The 12,034-nt window shown below is 38.5% G+C and overlaps 1 protein-coding gene across 5 annotated transcripts in view; it reads left to right on the top strand.

Annotated features, from left to right (window-relative positions):
* Nucleotides 1-12,034, top strand: part of MGMT (O-6-methylguanine-DNA methyltransferase) — a 258,236-nt gene that overhangs the window by 199,414 nt on the left and 46,788 nt on the right. The window lies entirely within an intron of this gene.

The following is a 12,034-nucleotide window of genomic DNA, read 5'->3' as shown; positions in this document are numbered from 1 at the left end:
GAATTGTAGTCAAACACTCAAACCGCTATAACATGCTGTCTCTCAGAAGGAGCCTACAAGCCTTAGTTTCACCTTTAGGACATTCTTTCCCATTGCAATCCAGGGAGGTGAGTTTTTGGTTTAGTTTTTGTTTTGTTTTTCTTTTTATTTGTCTGGGGACACTCTGCTGTCAGTCTGGCAAAGTGAACCCAAACATGGTCTTGGAAAGCACTTGTAAAAATCATTTTTTTCCCAGACAACTTAAAAAAAATAGGTTTTTTTAGAGGGAAATCTCAATAACAGCAACGAAAGGTTCAACAATGAAGCAAATCACTTCAAAAAAAGTAAAAGGAGGAGAAAGTAGCAGTTGGATACTGGAAAAGACAAAGGAAACAGTTTTAAAGAAAGGGAATAAAGCATATCCTCCAGACTCTGGTAAGATAGGGGAATGGGGGAATTGTCTCATGGAGACTCAGAGCTGCATGGCAAATATAAGGGGTGAGAAGGAGACATTCAGAAACTCAAAGGAAGTAGGAAGGAACAACTCAGGTGAGAAGAGAGTTCTGTGAAGAGTAAGGAGGAATTTGGAAATTCTAGTGATCTAAGAACTGGGTGAACTAATTCCTCTGGGTAGAAACTTCAGGTGCAAAAAGAGAGTCTGACATCCTAACAAGAGTGTTTCCCAAGCACTAAGAACAGAAAAATGCCATGTTAGTGCTTGTAGGCTGATAAGCAATTACCTTGGACTTTTACAGCTGTTACAATGCACAGTAGAATGTGCATTTTGACTTTATATCTGTCAGTGCCATATCAGTAGGTGTACCATGAGTCTTTGATTAGATTGGAACAAGATAGAAGTAGGGTGTTTATATTCTCAAGAGATCCTATGCTAGCTGAGTAGGGGATAGAGTCACTCCCTTGTTCATTTCAACAGAGTGTTCAGGAAGTAAATTACATCTTGATTTGTCCTGTCTAGCCATGTTTCATTATAGGAAAGGCAGACTATAAATGGAACTAAAAATAATAAACAATGATGTGGTTAGCTTTCTTTTACCAGCCAAACAGATTAGAAAAGAACCTCTAGATCTAAGTAGTTCACTCAGGTGACAGGTTGATATGATGGCAGAACTTGGTCTACTGGCAACACTAGGAGTTCAGGAAGGAATTATTAGTTTTCATTCCACAAAGGGGCAGGCACTGTACTCACCTGAATGCTTTTAGCAGCACCAACTAAAGTAGCTCCACTGAATCAGTTGTTAAATGATGAATCAACACTTACATATCTTCTCTTAATATTGTATTGGGGAACTACCAGTAGGATTCCAACCTTCAAAGTGTTTCTGACTTACGGTGACCTTAAGGTGAATCTGTTATATGATTTTCTTGGGTAGATTTGTTTAGATGGGCTGCCATTGCTGTCCTCTGAGGCTGATAGAGTGTGACATTGCCAAAGGTCACCCAATGAGTTTCTGTAGCTTAGCATGGATTCGAACCCTAATCCCCAACATTCAGATCACTACCACACGCTGGCTCTCCTTGTTAACTACTGCAAGGTAAATACACACAGAAGATATGGACAGCAGACATTGACAGATGGATAAGAAAAGATTTTGGAAAAGTTGGAGAATACAACTCACAGAATCGCTACTGGTTGCTGATTTCCAGGAGCTGTTGTTCAAACGAGTAAGACATTCAGGCTCTAGATCAAATTCATGCATTACGGAAATCTGTAAAGTCTTAAATCTTATCCCTAATACAGTCCCTGAAAAATACAGTACATTTTTGAAAGATACCTCCAGGGTATGCAGAGCAGCTACTGGAAAGTAATATAGGTTTAAAAGTTTTGCATTCATTTTAGTCTGAATTTGAATATAAGGTAATCTAGATCAGGGATGGGAACCATATGCCCCATGGCTTTTTTCATGGTCCCATGAAATAGAGGGAGATATAAAATCAGAGGTAGACATCTGGCAACTTCTGGGATTTGTGTTAAAGTTTTCAGGGATTGTTGCAGTCTGTAGTGGATCCTGGGAATCCAAAATGGTTCATTGAATCTCGAGATAACTCTGTCCTTGACTGAACTGGTGTTAACATATTTGTAAATCGATCATAGAACTGGAATTATTTCAGTCTTAAAATTCTTTCAGATGCTACTGCAGCCTTCCAAGATTGAAGGACTGCATTGGCCCTCCAGGAGACCTTGGAGGACTGTTTTCTAGAAACTGGTAAACTGGAAGTAACCATTTACTTCTTGATTAGAAAAAAAAAAGCTTTTCATGGGCCTAATGATGTAGGAGAAGCAATAATATGGCAGCAGTGCCCTCAAGCACTGTCCAGGGGATGTGGAGGCAGGGTTTTGGGGTGGGAGGCTAGAGTCCTTGGGAAAGAAAGACATTCTTTCCCTATCCCTGCTCTAACATTTTTCTCTTTAGCAATACCAGGAATGGAAATGGGGTGATACAGTGATGAGGTAATAAGCAAGTTGCCTATTTCAGATAACTGAGTCTGTAAACTAAATGTAATATTTTCTTTGGCAGTGCAGTTTGGGACTTAAGTATGTTTTCTTTGACAGTTCATTTCTATGAGTCTACCCAGAGAAATTAGTTCAGGTATATACTCCCTTGCCTGGTGTGGTGTAGTGGTTTGAGCATTAGACTATGACTCTGGAAATTAGGAATCAGTTTCCCCCTCAGCTGTAGAAACCCAGTGGGTGATCCTGAGTGAGTAACATACTCTCAGCCCCAGAAAACCCCATAATAGGGTCACCTTAGCATTGCCATAACTCAGAAATGACTTTAAGGTACACAACAGCAGCAAAATCCCCTGCTGTGGATTTGGTTTTGGACAAGGTTCCCCATGATATTCTTGCAGACAAATTTGTGAAATGTGGGCTAGACAGTGCTACTATTAGGTGGATTCGAAATTACTTGGCAGATTGAACCCAAAGAGTTCATCTTCATTCCGGAGAGAATGTCTCAGGTTTCTCTCCTTGGCCCAATGTTTTTCAACATCTGTATGAATTATTTAGATGATGACATGTTTATCAAATTTGCAGGTGACACTAAATTATATGGGGCAGATAATTCCCCAGAGGACAGGATCAGAATTCAAAATGACCCTGTGAGATTAGAGAGCTGTGCCAAAACTAACAAAATGAATTGCAACAGGGAGAAATCTAAGATGTTACGTTTATATAGGAAAAATGAAATATCAAATGAATGACACTTGGCCTGAAAACAGTACCTCTAAAAAGGATTTAGGGGGTCTTAACAAGAGGCACTGTGTAATCAGGTGGACAAGAGGTCAATGCATTTCTGGGCAGCATCAACAGGAGCATAGTGTCCAGATCAAAGGAAGAAGCAATACCAATTTATCATGCTTTGGTCCGACCTCACCTGTGTGCAATTCTGGGCACCACAGTTCAAGAAGAATATTGACAAGCTGGAATGTGTCCAGAGAAGGGCCACCAAAATGATCAAAGTTCTGAAAACCAAGCCTTATGAGGAAGACTGATCAAGTTGAATATGTTTAGCATAGAGAAGAGAGGACTAAGAGGTAACATGATACCCATTTTACATATCTGAAGGTGGTGAGGAAACATGTTGAAAACTCACTGCTATGTCCAAAAAAAGTTCTTTGCCATCTTAATCTTTGATGTAATTTGTATGGCATTCATATTGTCAGCAATATTTGGAAATTTGGAATTCAGCACATTTATGCTACTATCCTTTACACACTAACCTAGCAGTAAATCTCCAAAGAAACTCATTGGGAGTTACTACTCTGTAGACTTGGCACACATATTGTGTTCCCAAACTAAATATTTTTTGAGCAGCAGCAGCAAGTTGTATTTTGTTATGGGCTGAATGCATTCACCTAAAAATGTGCATTTGTCCTTTTCTACACTCTTAATGTTTATGTGCTATTTGAGCAAGTATATCACCTTGGAATATTAAGCACTTAATGAGTTATAAAATTGTGTTTAGTTTACATAGATGATAGGCTGGATGGAAAAAATAAATACCATTTATAGTCTTTGCCGTTACTATCAGAAATGTTCAGCGTTGATGAATTCAGTCTTTTAAAAAGTTATTTGACAATAAAGATGAATTCTTGAACATAAAGTCTCCATGTGACCCAAAATGCCCTTTTCCCACACATATCTAGGTCATTTCACAATAAATGTGAAATGGCCAATATATTTTTTAACAAAAATAGTCTCTGAGCTACAAAAGCATACTTTCCACTGAAAATTTGCATCTCATCCTCTTTTCCGAATAAAATATGCAAGAACTAACATAAATGGCACACTGTCTTTTTTTCCCCATGAATTGGGTCTTTGATGTTCAAGAGGAGCCCAGTGTTAAAGAACATCCCTAGAAGGCTGTAGAAACTGTTCCTATTTATGACAAATGTAAAATAGTACAGATCTAGCTGAATATGTTGGTGTCATTAGTTTGTGAATCGCATCCTTGAAAATAACTGTGGAGGAGCCAAATCGGTTTAAAAGAAGATAACAAAATGGTTTAAGCTACTTAGGTTGAATGCCAATTATATTTTAATATTCAACTGAGCATATTTTACTAAGAAAAAAAGGCAGCATTGGCGCATGCATAACTCATTGGCAGCGTCGACCAGCTGTGCCACTCTTCTCTTCGAATCACTTTGTGCATTTTAGTAGCATGGTAATTTAGTAGAGAACTACCTGAGTGATGGCATTTTCAATGAGCAGGTAATCTACAGAGAATTTTTATATGGTTATGAGTTCTGCGCTTCAGCCTGGCAATACAAAAATACATCAAGACCAATTACGGTATCAACTTTCAGCGTGATACCCTTGCCACGCAAGTGCATGTATTTCTGCCCCAGGCATTTCAAATTGCATCTAATTTGAAATCTTTGGGGTTTTAATTAAATTTTAGAATATATGGAATTCTTCATTAGTACCTGCTCTGAATAGCAGATTATACTTCTCAGTCTCTCGTTAAAGAAGTAGGATGTGGTAAATAGCATGTTCAAGAACTGATCATTTGTGGTGCCTGAATATTGGGAACAGAAATAGTGAGATGCAAAATAATATCAAAAAAGATTATTAGTCCAGTGAGGGACTCTTGATTTGTATTTTAATGGAATTTTACATTTCTCTTAATGATTTGCAAATTGTCCTCTGATTATAAGATGCATTAAGATTTTCATTTTAATGGTTAGACAACCATTAGGAATTTTTTTTTTAAAAAATTGCTGCCTTCTTCTTCCCTGCAGCAGATAAATATTGAAACCATTAACACCTTTTGATGTAAGTTATAATACAGCAGTTTAGACCTATACATGAATGACTGTGGTCTTTCATATGTATTAGCACTTTGTCTGAAGTCCTTAATTGTCTTTACATGGGTGAACAATAAGTGAAAGTGAAACTTTCAGATAAATAAGAAAAATAAACACTTCTTTACAGAATTAATATTACCTATGCTTCAATATACATTTTAAACTTAGTATACATGTAAACTCTAATAAGGTTTTCATTTTTAATGCAACAGAACTGGTGATCTATAAAGAGCGTAGATACTGAAGAAAAGTTAAATCAGAGGAAAACCGTTTGGTCCTAAGAATATAGGAATAATTGGGAACACAAATGTAGTTCTGCTTTTATACAAACTAGTCGTTTCCTAAACTTGTTGTCCTGCATGCTGAAAAGTAAAAATATATTATTGAATAGTGCAAAACAAATTGCACACTAGCCATCTGGATTTTTATTTGTTAATGTTAAGTATTGATTCAGCCTTTATTTAAGAATTTCCCTAAAAAGCAGCTTAAACTACTGGAAGAACAGGTACAGTCCCACCCAGCATCCAGATCATCGTGACAGCTATTTAATGGTGCTGTTATCTAGTCATACTGTTGTTTCCTGTTAATAAGATTGTGAGCCACCATAACTAATGGTGAGGAATCTCAGAGATTGCAGTAGAACATCAGGAAGGCCACATGACTCCTTGTCTTGAGGGACATCATTCAGTGTAGCCAATTATTGGTCAATCTATGCAAGTTATAAATAGTAACAAATATTTATAAATAAATAGCGAGGAACTCCCACCTGTTTTTCAGTAGCAATATCAAAAAGTTCCTTTCCCCTTCAACCTGAGTATTAAAATATCTGAATTGTCATACTTGATGCATATTTATTAATTTATTTTACATGCCACACCCCCAATGTGGCGCAAGAGCAGACCTTTTGGCCCGTCTGTTTCAGGCGTTTGTTAACTGTGAAATATTCCTGTTATTTCATCCTAAACCAGCTTCCTTATGCTTCTCCTCTTTGAATTTTGTTCCAGGGATTGATTACATAATGAAATGGTACAAGACCTGGGATAAAAACTAAAGAAGGTATACTATTAATCAAACTGCAAGAGCTAGTCATGTTCCAGATATAGACTAAGGGAGTAGAAATCTTATTCCTTTGTTGATCAAGATTCATCTGAGCACCTAAGTCCTGTTCAGTCATTTGTTCCTGCCTTTAGATTACTACCAGTGATGTTAAAGAAACAGACTTAGAGATGATGGCTGGCTATTTCTTTGATGTTCAAACAATTTGCTTTTTCTCTGGTGGTCTCCCCTCTGAGACTGAACTGGAGGCACGGAGCAAACCCAGCAGATTCTGGGAAGATCATACATTGAGTATCTGAAGTAAGATCTTTACAAAGTAGTATTCAGAATGTCTTTGTTTTATGCTTATAAAATGCCATGATCAGTTCATTTGCATTTCAGGTGTTCTGACTAGATCTTAATAAAATTAATGACAATACTCACAAAATGTTTCAATTGTTGCTGCATGAACAGAATTGTTAGCTTATCTAACCTGAATCCATATTTCCCTACACTGCTTCCCTGGCAATGTGCAATCCACATTGACAGAGTCAACCATAGTGCTAACTAACATATGTCAACAGATATGAAAAACAAAATGATTGGCGACAGACTGGAAATTATCACTATACATTCACATCCACAAAAAAAGGACACAAAAGATTGCAGCAACTATAGAACCATAGCACTAATATCCCATGCAAGCAAAATTATGCTAAAAATTCTACAACATAAGACTCCAACTATGGCAAGAGAAATCCTAGAAGCTGAAGTGGGGTTCAGGAAATGAAGAGGCACTAGGGACCAAATTGCAAACATACAATGGATAATGGAGCTCACCAAGGAGTTCCACAAGAAAATCAACATGTGCTTTGTAGACTATAACAAAGCCTTTGACAGCACAGATCTGAAAGGCTATAGAATGTCCTTAAAGGCATAGGAGTGCCAACACATATGACAATCTTGATGAGGAATCTGTACTCAGGACAAGAGGCTACAGTCAGAACAGAACATGGAGATACAGAATGGTTCCCAATTGGCAAAGGGGTCAGACAAGGCTGCATCTTAAACCCCACTTGTTCAAACCTATATACAGAATTATTGTTAGACACAGATGAAGGAGGAGTGAAAATAGGAAGCACTATCAACAGAGATATGCAAATAACACCATAATGCGAACAGAAAACCTTCCAGACCTGGAACAATGACTAAGAAGGATCAAGGCAGGCCTATTGTTGAACATAAAGAAAACAAAAATAATGACCACAGAGAACCTACACAAATTTGAATGGAACAACAAAGAAATAGAAATAGTAAAAGAATTTTCATACCTGAGATCAAACATTGATAGAAATGGAGACTGCAGCCAGGAAATCAGAAGAAGATTAAGAATAGGAAAGACAACTATGAAAGAACTAGAGAAGATCCTAAAATGCAAGGATATACAACTGAGCACAAATGTTAGAACCGTACAAGGCATTGTCTTCCCTATTGCCATATATGGATGTGAGAGCTGGACAGTTAAGAAGGAGGATATGAAGAAAATGAACTAATTTGAGATGTGGTGCTGGAGAAAAGTGCTAAGGATTCCATGAACAGCCAAAAAACCAACAAATGGGTCCTGGAGCAGATCAAGCCAGAAGCCAAGATATCAAAACTCAGATTGTTGTACAGTGGACCCTTGTTATACGCTGGGGTTTGGTTTCAAGATCCCCCGTGAATAACGAAATCCGTGGATGCTCAAGTCCCATTAAATATAATGACATAGCAAAATGGTGTCCCTTATAAAAAATGGAAAATCAAGGTTTGATATTTGACATTTATACTTTTTTGAACATTTTCAAACCATGTATGCTTGAATCCATGTATAAAAAATCAGTGTATAAGAAGGGTTGACTGTACTTTGGACACATCATAAGAAGGGATGAATCATTGGAAAAAACAGTAATGCTAGGAAAGGTAGAGAGTAGTAGGGAGAGAAGAAGGACGCATGCAAGATGGATGGACTATATTAAAGAGATCACAAGTATGAGTTTGCAGTAGTTGAGCAGAGCAGTGGAGGACAGAGGGTCTTGGAGATGTTTCATCAACATGGTCACCATGGGTCAAGATTGACTCAAGGGCAGATAACAACAAAAATCAAGAGATGCCAACCTAACAGTTGTTTTTGTCACTTCACTCCAAGACAAGGAATGCTGGGGGTGAAGCCAAAGGGATATCTGCAGCTCCCTTTGGAAAATTTTGACCCATCATCTTGCCTCTAACACAGTGTGTTGGTCACTTTGGGGCTAGGTAAGAATTTTCTTCTGGTTTCACAGGAGCCTACACTTTGGGGATTTGGAAAATGGCCTAGGGTAGCGTCCTAAATAGGCAGTCACTTGACAGGTAATTGGGGGGGGGGGGTTTCTGTGATCCCTTATGGCACCCTTTTGGTAAAGGATATGCATTTGGAACTGTCCCCATAGGTCAGGAGACCGGGGGGATGAGGAATGAGGTAGTCCTTGGGACTGACCAGGGGATTTTGCCCTCACCAGAAGTTGTGCAGCTTGCAGGATGGGTGCTCTGGAATTGGCTGAACAGGGAGCAACCCAGTTTTGGATTCTCCTTGGGGCTCAGGTGTTTTGTCCATAGAAAACTGTGAAGGAGATCTAGAAGAGACCAACCTCCTCAGCTGATCCCACATCAGGTTGCTCCCCCCCCCTTTTTTTTTTTTCATTTCTCAAGAAATTAGTTTAAGTATGTAATAGTTTAAATAAAGTGGCCCATATTTTATCACAGGTTCTGTGTGTTGTCCTGTTATTTCATGGGTTGGTCATCAATCACTCTGCATGCTTTGTTCTACAACTCTCATCCATCCTAGCTGGGAAGGGCAATGATTAGAATAGTTTACATACCAAAACATCTTTTTGGACCCATATGGAGAAGGTTCTGTTAGGGCTTTGTACTATTATTTGTACTTTGTTTATTAAAAAATATTTTTGCCCTACCTTTGAATCAGTGTTGGCCCACACAAATATATAAATACACAATAAAGTCCAAAAAAGCAACAGAACAGAGACCAGATTTGGAATGTGCACATGAAAACATACGGAAGAAAATAACATACAGATGAAAACTATCACAGATTAAGTAACACTGAAAACACGTGTAAACAGAACAACTTTTATTGACATTTAAATTATAATAACATCAGAAAATGGTACCTGTGGCAAGTACCTTGTTGAGAACATACATGCAAATACAGGTATTTCAAAATCACCCCAAAAATCCAAAACACTTCCTGTTCCAAACATTATGGATAAGAGAGACTCAACCTGTATGCTAATGTGCATGACCATTATTATGACCATTAAACATCCCTTTAAGCATTAGTGATATATGATGGTATCTACAGTTCTCACAATCAAAGCAGTACAGTAGTTGTCATAGAGATACAATCTCCCTTTTCAGGAACTTTTCTAATCCAGAATCTCTGCACATATTACAGCATACAGTTGTGCTTATTCCATGGAAGTGAAGTCAACAAAGAAGGCTTATACAGTCGTCCCTTCCGATTCGTGGGGGATGCGTTCTGGACCACCACAAATTGGGAAAACCGCAAATATTGGAGCCTTATTGTTTTTAGTGGCCACATGCTCCCGGGCACTCTTGCACCATTTTGTCCCTCCTGGCTTCCTGTCTGTGAGAATTCAAAACCATGAATGGGAAGTCAGCGAATCTGGAGGGACGACTGTATTTCTCATTTCTTTGCATCTGTTAATACTCTGGTGTTGCTCTGTGCAGGGAAGATGAAGGGTTCCAATATCAATGGGATGGTGAATACATTCTGGTTTTTATTCTGTACTTTAATAAAGTTACCTGAAGCTTCTGGACCTTTTGGTGAGTGTGGTTTGCCATCATGCAGCTTGTCTACACTATTAAAAAATTCTCACTCAGTTCAAATTGGTGGTGATCCAGACATATAACATTCTTGTCAATTTGGGGAATTAGTGGCGTTTTTCAGCACCTGCAGACTTATTTTGTGGGTAGTCCTGGGGAAGAACTGCAGCTTTGTCTGGATTTTCTGGCAAAATCACAATGTACCATACGTGTGGCCAGTAGATTTTCATTGGTAACCCAGGAAGAACAGAAAGTTATATGTCCCTAAGGGCCCGAAGTTCAAGTGGCTTAGTCACTAGGTTTTTTTTTAAAAAAAAAAAAAAAGGCTGCTGTATTTATGCACATATGTGAACAACTGCATCTCTGCTTACTTTGAATCCCATTTGTCATTTCTTGCCTGTTTTCACCCTATTTGATGTTGCCATACTGCAGATCTTTCCAGTCTGGATGCTAACATGCTAATTACTTTGGTATCATTTGTTAATTTACTATTCATACTTGTCATTCTCATTCAGTTATTTATTTTATATTGAAAACATATTAGATCATTCTGGAGCCCACTGCTTACATTTATCTATTGTGGAAAATGTCTCTACCATCTGTTTCCTGTTTTTGAGTAAGTCGAACTTTTTAATGTTTCCATTCAGATTCATTGCTGTTTAGCTGTTTAAAAAAAACTTGGATAGATTGATACTGTTTATTAAAAGAGCACAATGCTTCTGCTACTTTATGAACAGTAATCATTTTTAATTGTTTTTCAGAGAAATAGGTCTGATGTAAACATTCGAAACACTTTCCCCTTTGTTTATCAGCTTGCCTTTTGTCAAAATATTCTGATTTATCTGAATTTCCTAAGCAGAATAAATGTTGCAGTGCAACAAAATTATTATATATAGTTTGTACTTTATTTTTATTCTTGGAGTACAAAATTCATTGTAATCTATGATGTTCGGTGAAGTCTTGTTGTCTGTCAGCCTTTTTCAACATGGTGCTCTCCAATTTTGTATGATTTCCCAAACCAATATAGCCTTGGTGGTATATATTTATCCAAGGGACACAGTTCAGGATATGACCCATTCATGTTGGGAGGAAGTCATCAGAATGGAATACTTTGTAGAATCATAGAGTTAGCTCTGCAAGGGCCATGTAGTCTACTCTATGCCTTGCAGGATTATACAGTCCCAATACTCCTGAAAGATTATTCAAAGACCTTGAAGGGAGAATTTACCATCCTCTAACACAGGTTGTTCAACTGTCAAAGAGTTCTTATAGCTTAGTTCTTCCTAAAGTTTAGATACAATCGCTTTTTTATAATTTGAATCCACTGGTTCATGTTATAGTTTCTGGAGCAGCAGAAAACACGCTCACTCCATTTTATGTACGACATCCCTTCAGATATGAAAATGATTATCATGTCTCATCTCAGTCTTCTCCAAGCTAAACACACCCAGCTCACTAAGTAATTCCTCATAAGACTTGGTTTCAAGATCTTAATCACCCTTCTGTTGACATGTTCCAGCTTTTAATATCCTTCTTGAAGATACCTGACTGCATCATAATGGGGGGAAGGCGGAGAGAGGGGCGTGTCGGGGCAGCAGCACGTACAAAGCCAGCCTGCCTGGTCTCCTCCTCCGTCACGCCTCCCCTTACCACCGGGCCTTGCAGGAGCTGCGTTTGCTGCCGGGCGGTTCTCCTCGGGTTGTTGGAGGTGCGCATCTGCGCACCGGCCCGGGGAGGCCGCCCATGGACTGCTAATCTGGGACTCCGCAGCTCCGCAATTGCGCAGTTGCGCATTTCTGCAGCGGCGCAAGGG

Source organism: Sceloporus undulatus, chromosome 3, assembly GCF_019175285.1.
Source record: "Sceloporus undulatus isolate JIND9_A2432 ecotype Alabama chromosome 3, SceUnd_v1.1, whole genome shotgun sequence".
Classification (NCBI taxonomy): domain Eukaryota; kingdom Metazoa; phylum Chordata; class Lepidosauria; order Squamata; family Phrynosomatidae; genus Sceloporus; species Sceloporus undulatus.
Note: the sequence above shows the minus strand (reverse complement) of the source record. Positions and strands in the feature narration are given on the sequence as shown.